A 13,320-nucleotide genomic window follows, 5' to 3' on the forward strand; every position below is an offset into this window, starting at 1 on the left:
TCCCATCCCTTGTGCAGCAGAACTGAGTGCCGTGTATAGGAAGTGATGTCAGAGGGAGAGCCGCCAGGATCACGAGGAGCACATTGAAGTTGTTACTTGCGGTGGTTAACAACTAGAGGTATGGGGGAAAGGAAGGGAAAGAGTGTGTGGGGGTGGAGATGATAGCGGAAGAGGGGCGCCTCCATCCCTGGCGCCTCTTACCCTTGCTATGCCACTGCCAGCACCTCCATCTTGAAGACCCAGGAGCACAATGCCAGGAGTCCTTAGAGGAATATGACATGAGGAAGTTAAGAAAAAGAGAGGTTTGGGGGGGAGGCTGAATAAAACCATAGAGGAACAGGACCGTAAGGAGGCTTCTTTTTCAAACAGCTTGAGAAGGATTAGGGTTGCCAGATGATCCAATTGGAAAATCCAGACCCCCTAGACCTGCCCCCAGGCCCACCCAGTTCCACTCATCCCTGCCCTGTAACACCCTAATCCCGCCCCCAGTCCAGTGGCGTACCTAGGGTATGTGGCACCCGGGGCCCATCATTTTTTGACACCCCCCCCATGTAAAAAAATATTTTTTGTAATAACCATGAAACGGAATAAATGGTCATAATAGAAACAGGCAATGAAAATTTTCTTTTATTGAACCTCATATGTAACCATTATTCCAAACATACCATAAAATAACATAAATTATGTCTGAATTGTCATGACATCAGAAGTACATATGGAGTAGTTGCAGGTGATGCTTGGGACAGTTCTGATTGTGTTAGTTCAGTTTTATGTGTTTTTTGAATAGAAGGGTTTTTATTTCTTTTTTGAAGGTTTTGTAGTCTGTGGTCGAGGTCAATAGGTTGCAGAGTTGGGGGTCGAGTGTTGCCGCTCGAATGACGTTTTTGGTTGGAGGGTGTTTGAATGGTGCTTGAGTTCTCCTATGTCTCGTTGATGTAGATTGAATTATTTAGCTGAAAAAATTAGTTACTTTCCCCCCCCCCATTCCACACACATTAATTCTCTTCCATTTTTGTTCCCATTATAAAAAAACACTGATAAGTTCCCAGAAAAAAATACATTAAAATAAGAAGTGAAAACAAAGGTCCCTACAGATGAGAACATAACATAAGAATAGCCTAACTGGGTCAGACCAATGTTCCATCATGCCCAGTAGCCCATTCTCACAATGGCCAATCCAGGTCACTAGTACCTGGCCAAAACCCAAAGAGTAGCAACATTCCATGCTACCGATCCAGGGCAAGCAGACACTTCCCCCATATCTTAATAACAGACTTTTCCTCCAGGAATTTGTCCAAACCTTTCTTAAAACCAGCAACGCTATCTGCTTTTACCATAACTTCTGGCCACTTCATTTTTAAGCTTTGATCTTTCCTTCCAAACAGAGAGCTTACTGGATGTCAAATACAGAAAGAACAAGGTAACTTCACACGGACTTAGCTGTGCAGGAAATGTGAATCTCCTCATACACCCACCATATGGTGCAAAAATGTGCAAAGGTCTGGGTTTTTCTTTCGATCACTACATAGCCTAATGCCACACAAGCAGTGCTGTTACAAACATATTCTGAAGGTCAATGCTAAGGTTAACAAAGTTTCCTTCCTTCAACCACAAGGAGATACTGACAAACCACTGGAAGCGATCCCAAAACAACTACCCAGGCACAACATCCAAAGACCCACTCAGTGTGTGAACCAGTTGAGTGGAGTGGACTAACTGGGGGGTGGAAATGGACCCAGAGTTTGTTCAGCAGAATTTCCCAGACCATCTCTTCCTCTCAACACATTGACACGCTGCCACCACCACTAGGAACACCTCACCGGGTAGGCCAGCAATGCTTATAAACTTTATAAAACACATTATTATATTTTCTTATAAAGCACATATTTTAACTGAACTCTGACATCCTCAGTCTTGCCATTCACAAAAATGGGAAGAAAAGTTCCCATTACCCCCGGCCTATACAATATTTTTCTTCTGCAGATCCTTCAAAAGTCTGACCAAATCCTCGTTTCACTTGCATTATGAAGTACTGAGGATGCCATCTCTCCCCAATTCCAGGTCCTAAAGTCTAAGGCAGTAGCGCAAACTAGTGCTGCCCGATTCAGGAAAAAAAAATTTTGATTCGATTCAGCCTATTGAATAGGTTTTTAAATTCGATTCGATTTTCCTGCCCAATTGGGTGTTTTTTTCAAACATCCTGGTGGGTTTATTTTATAGCTTTTTCACCCCCTTTGGCTTCTCCTAACCACACTAGCGCTATGGTGTAAACCAGTGGTTCCCAACCCTGTCCTGGAGGACCACCAGGCCAATCAGGTTTTCAGGATAGCCCTAATGAATATGCATGGAGCAGATTTGCATGCCTCTTACTTCCATTATATGCAAATCTCTCTCATGCATATTCATTAGGGCTAGCCTGAAAACCCGATTGGCCTGGTGGTCCTCCAGGACAAGGTTGGGAACCAGTGGTGTAAACAAAATAAAGAAACAAAAAGGACTTTTCCTTTCTCTGTTAAATCCTAGCTCACGTTTGCGGTCTAACACCAGCTCTGGCAGGATACACTTTTCAAATCTGACATATTGTAATCACAAAACAGAAAATAAAATTATTTTTTCTACCTTTTGTTGTCTGGTCAATATTCAAATCTTGTTGGTCCCAGGCTCTGGTTGTCTTGCTTGCCATGGTCTCCTTCTTTCTCCATGCTAACCATCAATTTGCCATCTCTGTCCTCCACTTCTGTTTACCTTCCCTCCCCCGGAGGTCTGGCATCTTTCCTTTTTTTCATCTCCATCCACAGATTCACCTTTTCTCAACTACCCTTTCATCCAAGATCTCTCCCTCCTTCCCCACTACCCCAGGGTCTACCATTTCTCCCTTTCTCTTCCCAGCTATCCTCCTATCCAGTATCTCTATCCCCCTTCCACACCATCCCTTGTGTCCAACTTCTCTCCCTTTCTGTTCCTTTCCTCCCTAAATCCCATTACCCACTCCTCTGTTTTTAGACCCATTATTTCTTCCCACAAAGTCCAGCATAAGCACATATCTTTGAACCCCCTTCCCTCCGTGTACTTCTACACCAGGACCCCGTCCCCGGAGGTCTGTCCCCCCCCCAAAGAACTGCACCTCCCCCCCGAAGGTCTGTCCCCCCTGAAGGCCTCCACCCACCTGAAGGCCTGCACCCCCCCGAAGGACTGTCCCCCCCCTGAAGGCCTGCACTCACCCTGAAGGCCTTCACCCCACCCCTGAAGGCCTACACCCCACCCCTGAAGGCCTGCATCCCCCTGAAGGTCTGTCCCCCCTGAAGGCCTGTCCACCCCTGAACCCCTGAAGGCCTGCACCCCCCCGAAGGCCTGTACCTCCCCCCTACACCCGAAGGACTGTCCCCCCTCCCCCTCCCCTTCCCCTCGGGAAGGCCTGCGTGTTCCCCTCTGGCCTCCCTTTACCGATCCTCTTCAAAGCAACCTGAAGAAAGGATCGCGGGTACTTCAGCGATCCTTGCAGGTTGCCATAGGCCTCCCGAGTTGTCCCTCTGACGTCAGAGGAGGGGCGGGACCGCGGTCAGAGGGAGAACTCGGGAGGCCTATGGCAACCTGTAAGGATCGCTGAAGTACCCGCGATCCTTTCTGCAGGTTGCTTTGAAGAGGAATCGCAAAGGGAGGCGAAAGCCTTGGGGTCGGGCCATGAGAAGGGAAGTTCCCGTGCCATGACTCCAAGGCCCAGAGCACCCCCTCATGGCTTGCACCCGGGGCAAATCTCCCCCCCCACCCGCCCCCCCTTGGTACGCCACTGCAGAGAAGAGCAATAAAAATGGTTAAAGGACTGGGGGAGTTGCCGTACGAGAAGCTAGAGAAATGGGCCTCTTCTCCCTTGAAAAGAGAAGACCGAGAGGGGACATGATCGAAGCATTCAAGATATTGAAGGGAATTGATGTAGTAGAGAAAGAGAGATTGTTCACCCTCTCCAAGGTGAAGAGAACGAGAGGGCACTCGCTAAAGTTGAAAGGGAAAAGATTCCGTACAAATGTAAGGAAGTTCTTATTCAACCAGAGAGTGGTGGAAAACTGGAACGCTCTTCTGGAGGCTGTTATAGGGGAAAACACCCTAAGTTCCTACTGGAAGAGAACATATACAAGTAAGGCTAGATTCAAATAGGGCCCAGCGTGAGCGGACTGCTGGGCATGATGGACCACTGGTCTGACCCAGCAGCGGCAAATCTTATGTTTTTATGACCATAGTAGAAAGAAGACCTATAAAATGAAAACAGCAAATATAAAAAGACTTCATCAAAATACCTGTTTATATATATATATATGATTTCTCCCATTGCTTATTTATAAGAAAAATGCTTTGTACACAGGGTTCCAGATGAGAAGATACATCGATCCTATCCTAGTACTTTACTTAACACAGGGTGCTCTATCACAGACCTGGTCCAGTTGCTCCTTGAGAAGGACCCTTAGCTCTGAGAATCTTTTTAAAGTCCTTAAGTTTCTGGTCATATTCTAATCTAATCTTCCATTTGTGAGTTGCACATACCTATCCAGGCTCAAGGTAACAGATCAAAGAGGAAGGGGAGAGTAGTAGGGGAAGGGGGCATGGAGAAACAAGAGAGGGGACATAGAAGAAGGGGGTGCTATACAGGAATTGAGACAGTTAGTTGTCAAAGAGGTGAGTCTTCAGGTTTTTCCTGAATATAGTGTAGTTTGTCTCTTTCCTGATAACTTCAGGTAGGTCATTCCAGGTTTTTACACCCAGATAAGTTAGCATAGAGTGGAAAATTGGCTTGTAGTGGAGGTATTTTATAGATGGCAGGTTCAGTTGGATTCTATTAAGGATTCATTTTGATGTCGACCAAACATTAGAGAATAATTGGATGGGGGGTGGGGGGGCTGCTGAGCTTCCGTATAGAATCTGGTGTAGGATACATGACAATTTGAAAATTATTCGGGATGATATTGGGAGCCAGTGAAGCTGCCTGATGAAGGCTGTGATTGAGTCAAATTCCTTTACATTGTAGATTAGTCTAACGGATGTGTTCTGAATGAGTGGTGTTGTACATTAGTTATACTACTTGAGAACCCGCCAGGAAAATATTCATCTTTTTTGTTGTTATATCTGTCAGCAGATGGAAACAGATGGTTCTCCTTAGGTAGCATGAACCTGGCCAAGAACCAGGATGCCAGCCAGAAGGAAGGTAGGTTTTGTTGCCCAAGGGAGCTTTAAGGCTGCATCTGTTGCACTTCACAAAAGAACCAGAGATTGTACAGGGGGAAAGCAGGCACATACATTTTGGTTGGAGTAACAGACAAGGATTCAAGCCAGTTGTGTGCAACGTCGGTCCTTGAGGGCCGCAATCCGGTCGGGTTTTCAGGATTTCCCCAATGAATTTGCAGATTTATTTGCATTCGCTGCTTTATATTGTGGTACGCTGCCTATGCCTGCTAGGGGTGTTTCTAGTCAAGAGCCCTGATGTTACCATTTCCTCTGGTTATGAATCCCCTGATGCCATTTCTCCTTTGCCCTCTAGAGGGAGTCAGAGAGCGCCTGTGCAGAATGCCCATCCCCCTCTCAGGCCCAAGCTTGCTGATAAGAAATTCTTTCCACCTGAGGGTTGGGGGCGGGGCTGCAAACTGGCTATCCAGAGAGGAAAGCTCCTGGGGAATCAGTTAAAAGGTGGGGAGGCACAGGACAGAGAGGGGAGGTCAGGGCTGAGAGATTCTGATAGCGGTTCTCCACTTGAATGCATGGAACTGACGGAGGCGGGTGAAGTATCTTCTCTGAGGGAAAATGAAGAACCACAGGCCATGGAAATAGACCTGGATTCACCTGCTGCTCCAGTTAGTGGGAACCAACCGATGGAAGTTGGCTTCTGTGAAGATAAGCTACTGGTTGGTGAATTGTGAGTAACTGGGAACCTTTTGTTTGAATGAAAGAATTCCATAAGTATATTATGCCCTGTAGGAGCTTCAGAAACCAAAAAGCTCCAGAAGATTTGAAAGACTCTTTTTTGTTTGCTGAGTTGTTTTTTTTTGTTGTTGTTTCTCTGATATGAGAAAGGACTATTTCCAGCCTAGGTAGTGGGGTTCGCCTCACGTATTATTGTGGTGGGATAGTGGGCCTATTTGGCAGTATAATATCACGTGAAGCGCACTACCTCCCCAGCTTTGCAGCAGCTGGGTAAGTCACAGCGGTGCTCTGACTAGTGCTGTGGGAGTCAATTTAAGACTGTTTGTATTTTGTTTTTGGGACTAAAAGATAAGCATGGACTAAAGCCAGTTGCCTGAATTGATAAGGACTGAAACCGCTGAACATTTATACTTTGGGACTGTTTGCTGTTTTGGTGGTTTTCTTTTTGGTTGCTTATTGCTTTGGGAGCTCATTGCTAATCCTAGCAAGATCCTGACCAGGTTTTTGTTTTCTCCCAATGAAAAATAAATTCTGTTTTTATTTAAATCTCTACCCTGGACTGGTGTGACAGTGTTTTTCTTCCAACATTATTTCCCTTGTGTAGCCCATCGCGGCTCATAAGAGCACAACTTTCATGTCCCAGCCGCTCAGGGCCCATTGTCCTGAGCCGGTTGGTGACATATTTGGTATCAGTTTTGGGATTTTTATTTTACTGCCTTTGTGTTGGAGACTAAATGGAAGAAGAAACTTAGCCAGGCTTTGGAACTGTGAAATACAGAATTGGACTAATAAGTTGATTTTTGCTTGTGATTTTTTTTTTTTGTGAATGAAAATTGTTACAACCGGAACTGAGAGTGGTGCAGCAGGAGTAAAGACCTGGGAAGAAGCTGTATCGGGGTTCGTGTTTGCCATAAGCTGGGGAAGCAGAAATCGGAAGCAGAACCAGAGGGAGCCCAGCAGTGTTCCGGAAAGCCATCCCAAGTTATTAATCCCAAAGGCTCAGACTCATCAGTTTGTCCGGTAAGGGTACCCTAGGGACAGCTGGTTGAGGATACTGGGATTAATAGCCTTGCTGGGGAGGCGGGAGCTGGGGGGCTAGCGCTCTGGGGAGTGGGAACTAAGAGAAAAAAAAAAAAAAAGGTTCCGCACTTGGGTTCTGTTTTCTGTGCTTACTTTTCAGGGGCAACATGGATCTGCAGCAGTTATTCACGCTCTTGGCTTCTGAACGTCAGAAACAGACGGAAGACTTAAAGGTCGTTTTGCAGGCCAACCAGGACCTCTGGCGAGCGAGCCAAGTGGAGACCGGTCGGCGGCATGAGGAGTTGGTGCATGCCATGGGAGAGCAGAGCAGGACATTTGCCCAGTTACTCCAAGGCACAACTGCTGGTGGACAGAGGACTGTGTCGCCCGCGGGAACAGGAGACCCGGTAGGAGTGAACTCTTTTGCTAACATGCAGTTGTGTAAGATGGGGCCTACAGATGCACCTGATGACTTCTTGTTGGCGTTTGAAAGGATGGCAGTGGCTGCAGGCTGGCCAGAACAGCAATGGGCCACGAGGCTGATACCATGCCTGGCTGGTACAGCGTTGGCCGCCTATCAGACTCTCAGCCCTGAACTAGCTAGCAATTACCGTGCCATAAAAAACCATATCCTTGATTATTTAGGTTATACACGAGAACATTATAGACAGGAATTTAGGAGTACCCAACTAAAGGATAAGGAAAGGCCTAAAGCACTCCTACATAGATTGAGGAAGTTGGCTGAGCGGTGGTTACAACCCTGTCTGACGGATCCTCAGGCTATGTTGGCTGAGATTTTACAAGAGCAATTTTTAGAAGCTCTACCAAAAAACCTCAGAGCCTGGATTCAAAGGCAGGGGAGTCGGCCGCTGGGCCAAGTCATGGAGCTAGCAGAGGCTTATATAGATTCCTCCACTTCCCTTGGGTCTGAAGGGGGTACACATGGTAATACCTTTATCAGGAAGGGAACGTTTACTACAACTGGTGCCCACAGTAAGGCCCAGGAAGAGTACCAGAAGCCTGGGAGGAAAGCGCAGGACACTGGAACTCCCAACAAGATGAATATAACCTGTTTCAGGTGTGGGAAAACGGGTCATATCCAAAAACAATGTAGGGTCAAATTGACACTTACGACCTCACGGGGCGGAGCAGAAGTACAGTCAAGGCCCTATGAGGTACAGGTCCAAATAAATGGGCAGAAAGTTAAGGCGCTACTGGATACAGGGGCAGAACAGTCCATCATGTCCCGTTCCTGCTGGGAAAAGGTTAGGAAAAGGGGTCCCTTCAGGAAAATCTCAGAAAAGGTAGCAGTAATCTGTGTCCATGGAGAGAAACACACTTATCCCAGCTATCTCATCCCGGTTGGGTATAAGGAAGAGGTGAAGACCCTGAGGGTGGCGGTTATTCCAGGTGCCCCTGTCGCTCTCATCCTAGGAAGAGATTGGACAGGCCTTGGGGAAGGTATCCAGGAAAGGAGCTCTTTGGCATCTCCAAGGGAAAGCGGGGAAGATAGGTGTACCCTGATGACCCAGGACAGTTCTAATGAACGGCCCAAGAGGGATAGGTCCTATAGATATTATCCTCAACAAGGAGGGAGGGCTCGTTTCCGATGGTACCCCACGATTAGGTGGGCTCCCTTATCGGAGCATGCCCAAGCACCCACACAGGCATATGATAAGGCGGCTGGGTGTGATATCTATGCAGCTCAGGATGTGGTAGTGGAGGCCAAAGATAGAGCACTAGTCCCTACAGATATCCAGGTATCCCCGCCACCGGGATCTTACCTAAGAGTGGCCGCTCGATCAGGACTATCTTTACGGCATTCTTTGGACGTAGGGGCAGGGGTTATTGACCCTGATTTCCGGGGTAATGTGTCTGTGTTGTTAATAAACCATGGGGGGGCAGATTACCCGGTTAAAAGGGGTGACCGCATCGCGCAGCTAATTTGTGAGCGAATCTGGCACCCTAAAGTGGAAAAGTGGAGGTACTTACGCCCTACCCGCAGGGGAATGAAGGGTTTCGGTTCCTCTAATACTCCCTTAAGCGGAGAGGTGGTTGGGTTAAATCCGGCCATGACCCAGGAGGATCAGGATTCCCTGACAGTGATTGAAAGAGCTGTAGAACAGCAATTTATTAAACTGCAGCGGGAATTTACTCAAGGACAGGAAGACCAGAGACAACATTGGGAACAAACAGTTCAGCATATGGAGGGGAATCTAGGCAATAAATTGCAGGAAACTCTGGCACAAAAAGATCAGTTGCTTAGGACAACCCTAGAGGAGAATCTTCAGCAGTGCCAAAAAGATTTGCAAGCCCTAAAGACTAACACCCAAGATATTAGGGATCAAATGCAACATGTGGAGAAACATCGAGACCTTACTGTCCTTGTTCAGGATATTGCTTGTGCTGTTAGTCAAGTGAAGGATGAAATTAAAAAGGTGCAGACCCAAGTAGAACAGATAGGAAGTAGGGACCTTAAGAAAATGGGTGAGCTTATTTCCAGTTTTGGACCTAGGGTAGATTCATTAGAGGAGAGCTTCCTTCTGCTCACCGATCCGGAGGAAATAGCCCGGGCCTATGAGGTTCAGCAGAGGGAAGGTTGCTATACCCATGATCCAAGTCCTTCTGGTTGGAAGAAGGGTAACAAGAACAGAAAGAGCTAATGCCACCCCTAGCAGTCATTTAAGGGGGGAGGGTATGTGGTACGCTGCCTATGCCTGCTAGGGGTGTTTCTAGTCAAGAGCCCTGATGTTACCATTTCCTCTGGTTATGAATCCCCTGATGCCATTTCTCCTTTGCCCTCTAGAGGGAGTCAGAGAGCGCCTGTGCAGAATGCCCATCCCCCTCTCAGGCCCAAGCTTGCTGATAAGAAATTCTTTCCACCTGAGGGTTGGGGGCGGGGCTGCAAACTGGCTATCCAGAGAGGAAAGCTCCTGGGGAATCAGTTAAAAGGTGGGGAGGCACAGGACAGAGAGGGGAGGTCAGGGCTGAGAGATTCTGATAGCGGTTCTCCACTTGAATGCATGGAACTGACGGAGGCGGGTGAAGTATCTTCTCTGAGGGAAAATGAAGAACCACAGGCCATGGAAATAGACCTGGATTCACCTGCTGCTCCAGTTAGTGGGAACCAACCGATGGAAGTTGGCTTCTGTGAAGATAAGCTACTGGTTGGTGAATTGTGAGTAACTGGGAACCTTTTGTTTGAATGAAAGAATTCCATAAGTATATTATGCCCTGTAGGAGCTTCAGAAACCAAAAAGCTCCAGAAGATTTGAAAGACTCTTTTTTGTTTGCTGAGTTTTTTTTTTTTGTTGTTGTTTCTCTGATATGAGAAAGGACTATTTCCAGCCTAGGTAGTGGGGTTCGCCTCACGTATTATTGTGGTGGGATAGTGGGCCTATTTGGCAGTATAATATCACGTGAAGCGCACTACCTCCCCAGCTTTGCAGCAGCTGGGTAAGTCACAGCGGTGCTCTGACTAGTGCTGTGGGAGTCAATTTAAGACTGTTTGTATTTTGTTTTTGGGACTAAAAGATAAGCATGGACTAAAGCCAGTTGCCTGAATTGATAAGGACTGAAACCGCTGAACATTTATACTTTGGGACTGTTTGCTGTTTTGGTGGTTTTCTTTTTGGTTGCTTATTGCTTTGGGAGCTCATTGCTAATCCTAGCAAGATCCTGACCAGGTTTTTGTTTTCTCCCAATGAAAAATAAATTCTGTTTTTATTTAAATCTCTACCCTGGACTGGTGTGACAGTGTTTTTCTTCCAACATTATTTCCCTTGTGTAGCCCATCGCGGCTCACAAGAGCACAACTTTCATGTCCCAGCCGCTCAGGGCCCATTGTCCTGAGCCGGTTGGTGACAATATTCATTGGGGAAATCCTGAAAACCCAATCTGGCATGTCCCTGATTTAATTGATCTAGCATGCATGTAGATTAGGAGAGGGAAATATATATACCGTGTTTCCCCCAAAATAAGACTGTCATATTAATTTGGGGTCTTATTTTCGAGGATGTCTTATTTTTTTCATGTACAATGATCATCTCTCCTTTCCTCTCCTCCACCCCAATTCTTCCTCTTTCCTTTCTCTCCCCACATGGGCAGCATCTTTCCTCCCCTCCCACCCATCCTCTTGTGCCTTCCCTTTGCAGCATCTTTCTATCCCTCTCTCCCTCCCTCCCATCCCTCGTGCAACAGAACCCTTGCCCAGCTTCTATCCCTCCCTTCCGTGCAGCTGCACAGCCAAACTCCCGCTGACCATCTCATCCTTCCATCTCTCCCTCCCATCCAAACCCCGCGAGACCTGCATACCTCCATCGAATAAATAAATAATTAAACTCTTCCAATTTGCGATTTTTGAGACCTATATTCTAGACGGATATCTATGCTGTTCATCTGCAGTTGATATAAATCTCATGGGGATGTGTTAGACGCGTGATGTGGACAGCATTAGGGCAGGTGGTTAAAGCTACAGCCTCAGCACCCTGAGGTTGTGGGTTCAAACCCACGCTGTTCCTTATGACCCTGGGCAAGTCACTTAATCCCCCTCAAGTTCCCAGGTACATTAGATAGGGAAAAATGCTTCAATACCTGAATAAATTCATATAAACCGTTCTGAGCTCCCCTGAGAGAACAGTATAGAAAAATGAATAAGTATTTGTTAAAAAATCATACCTGTAGTATGGAACATATCTTTCACAAAGTGTAATACTGGGAATACAATCTGAACATCATCTTAATAAATATGAAATTTATGACCTAATGGTTTTAAAACCAGGCCCAATGAACTATTCAACAGAATAGATGAGAGCGGGGAGCACGCAGTCGGGTTTCCCAGCACCAGAAATGTTATTTCAGTTCATTGCGGCATAGCTGTGATTTTTCAGAAAGCCAAGACAGTATGCTACCCGTAATCCCTATCAATTCTAATTTATAAGTAGGTCAAGATCAGCTAAATCAGGGGTGTCCAACCTTTTGGCTTCCCTGGGCCGCATTGGCCGAAAAATTTTTATCTGGGGGCCACGCAAACGCTGCCGCAAAACAGGAGGGGGCCGGCAAGACTGTAAACACCAGGGGGCAGCAGAGGAAAAAACACTGCATCGCCCTCGACCAGGGCCGCACAAAATACTTCACGGGCTGCAGGTTGGATACCCCTGAGCTAAATCACAAGCAGCCAATCAATCTAGCTGCATTAATTCAGAGAATGTCTTTGACGAGCGATAGTTTACGATATGATACAAGTGCTAGTAAGTAGGTTTCCATACGGAACATTTTACGAAAGCTTCATTGCAGGTGCTCTATCGAGTCGAATCTGTCCAGATAACTTTGAAGTTCAGATGTTACAAACGCTTCAGAGGCTTGAGCCAAGAAAGGAATGGTAGCTAGCTAGCTGTAATTTGAACAGATTTCTGCTAATTTTGCTTTGATCCTTTAAAATGGGAGCCAGTAAAATAGTACTGAATCCTTATGGAAAATAACCTGGTGGAAAGTACGAAACGGAAAAGTTCTAAAAACCAAGGGACTGTTTTATTGTCCACTGATACTCAAATTTTGGAGGTCAATTTGGAATCAAATAAATAAATTATTGGATAATCCAGTAGCTTTAAGATATGACACGGTTTTATTTGGGACAATGATGAGAGCTAAAAGTCAAATTTCAGCTCATAATAATAAACTTTTACTTATAATGACAGGGGTTGCTATACAATTGATTTTAAGGAATTGGAAAACCTGGGATAGACTAAATTATAACTTTTAGTGGGAGTCTTTATGCTATATTTTTTAAATGGAGCAAATGTTGGCTGTACAGCAGGGAAATTATAGGAAATTTTCAAAGGTTTGGAATCCATTGATAACTTATTGTAAAGATTGATCTTATTTTGTTCATTTTATTATACACATCCAGGGTGGGTGGATGGGGTGGGGATATACAAGGTTATTTTAAATGAGTTAAATTATTGATATTCCTAAAGTATTAATGTTTATGGATTATTAATTATAGGGGTGGGAGGGTTAAAATGTTTTGTTAGAAATATTTGTTAGTGGAAAGTGCTTTTATTGTATTATTATATGTGTGTTTATTTGCTAATGCACTATGATTGTTTTTAAAATTAATAAAGTTTATATAAAAAAAATAAATAAAAACCAAGGCTATGAGCATGGTGATAAAAATTTTCACATATTTTGCCTGCATTTTGCATTCTTTCTTCAAGTTAGAAAAACACTACTACAAGGGGCTGCTGAAAAGTTCTCAGCTCAGCCAACAAAGGGCTAGATTCATTAACCCATTTTTCCTAGGCGATCCGTGGCCGATCCTAGCAGGCCCGACGATTTCACAAAAGGGAAAAATTCAAATGAGGGCGATCGGAGGAACTTTTTAAAATCTTTTTT

At 45.6% G+C, this 13,320-nt stretch overlaps 1 protein-coding gene across 1 annotated transcript in view; it reads left to right on the forward strand.

Moving 5' to 3' along the window:
* Nucleotides 1-9,915: 9,915 nt before the first annotated feature.
* The window catches only part of HTR1E (5-hydroxytryptamine receptor 1E), a 148,217-nt gene continuing 144,812 nt past the window's right edge, over nt 9,916-13,320 (forward strand). Inside the window, exon 1 of the mRNA XM_033935661.1 lies at nt 9,916-10,105. The gene's annotated coding sequence lies outside the window, so the exon portion shown is untranslated. The remainder of the gene's footprint in view (nt 10,106-13,320) is intronic.

This window comes from Geotrypetes seraphini, chromosome 3 (assembly GCF_902459505.1).
Source record: "Geotrypetes seraphini chromosome 3, aGeoSer1.1, whole genome shotgun sequence".
Classification (NCBI taxonomy): domain Eukaryota; kingdom Metazoa; phylum Chordata; class Amphibia; order Gymnophiona; family Dermophiidae; genus Geotrypetes; species Geotrypetes seraphini.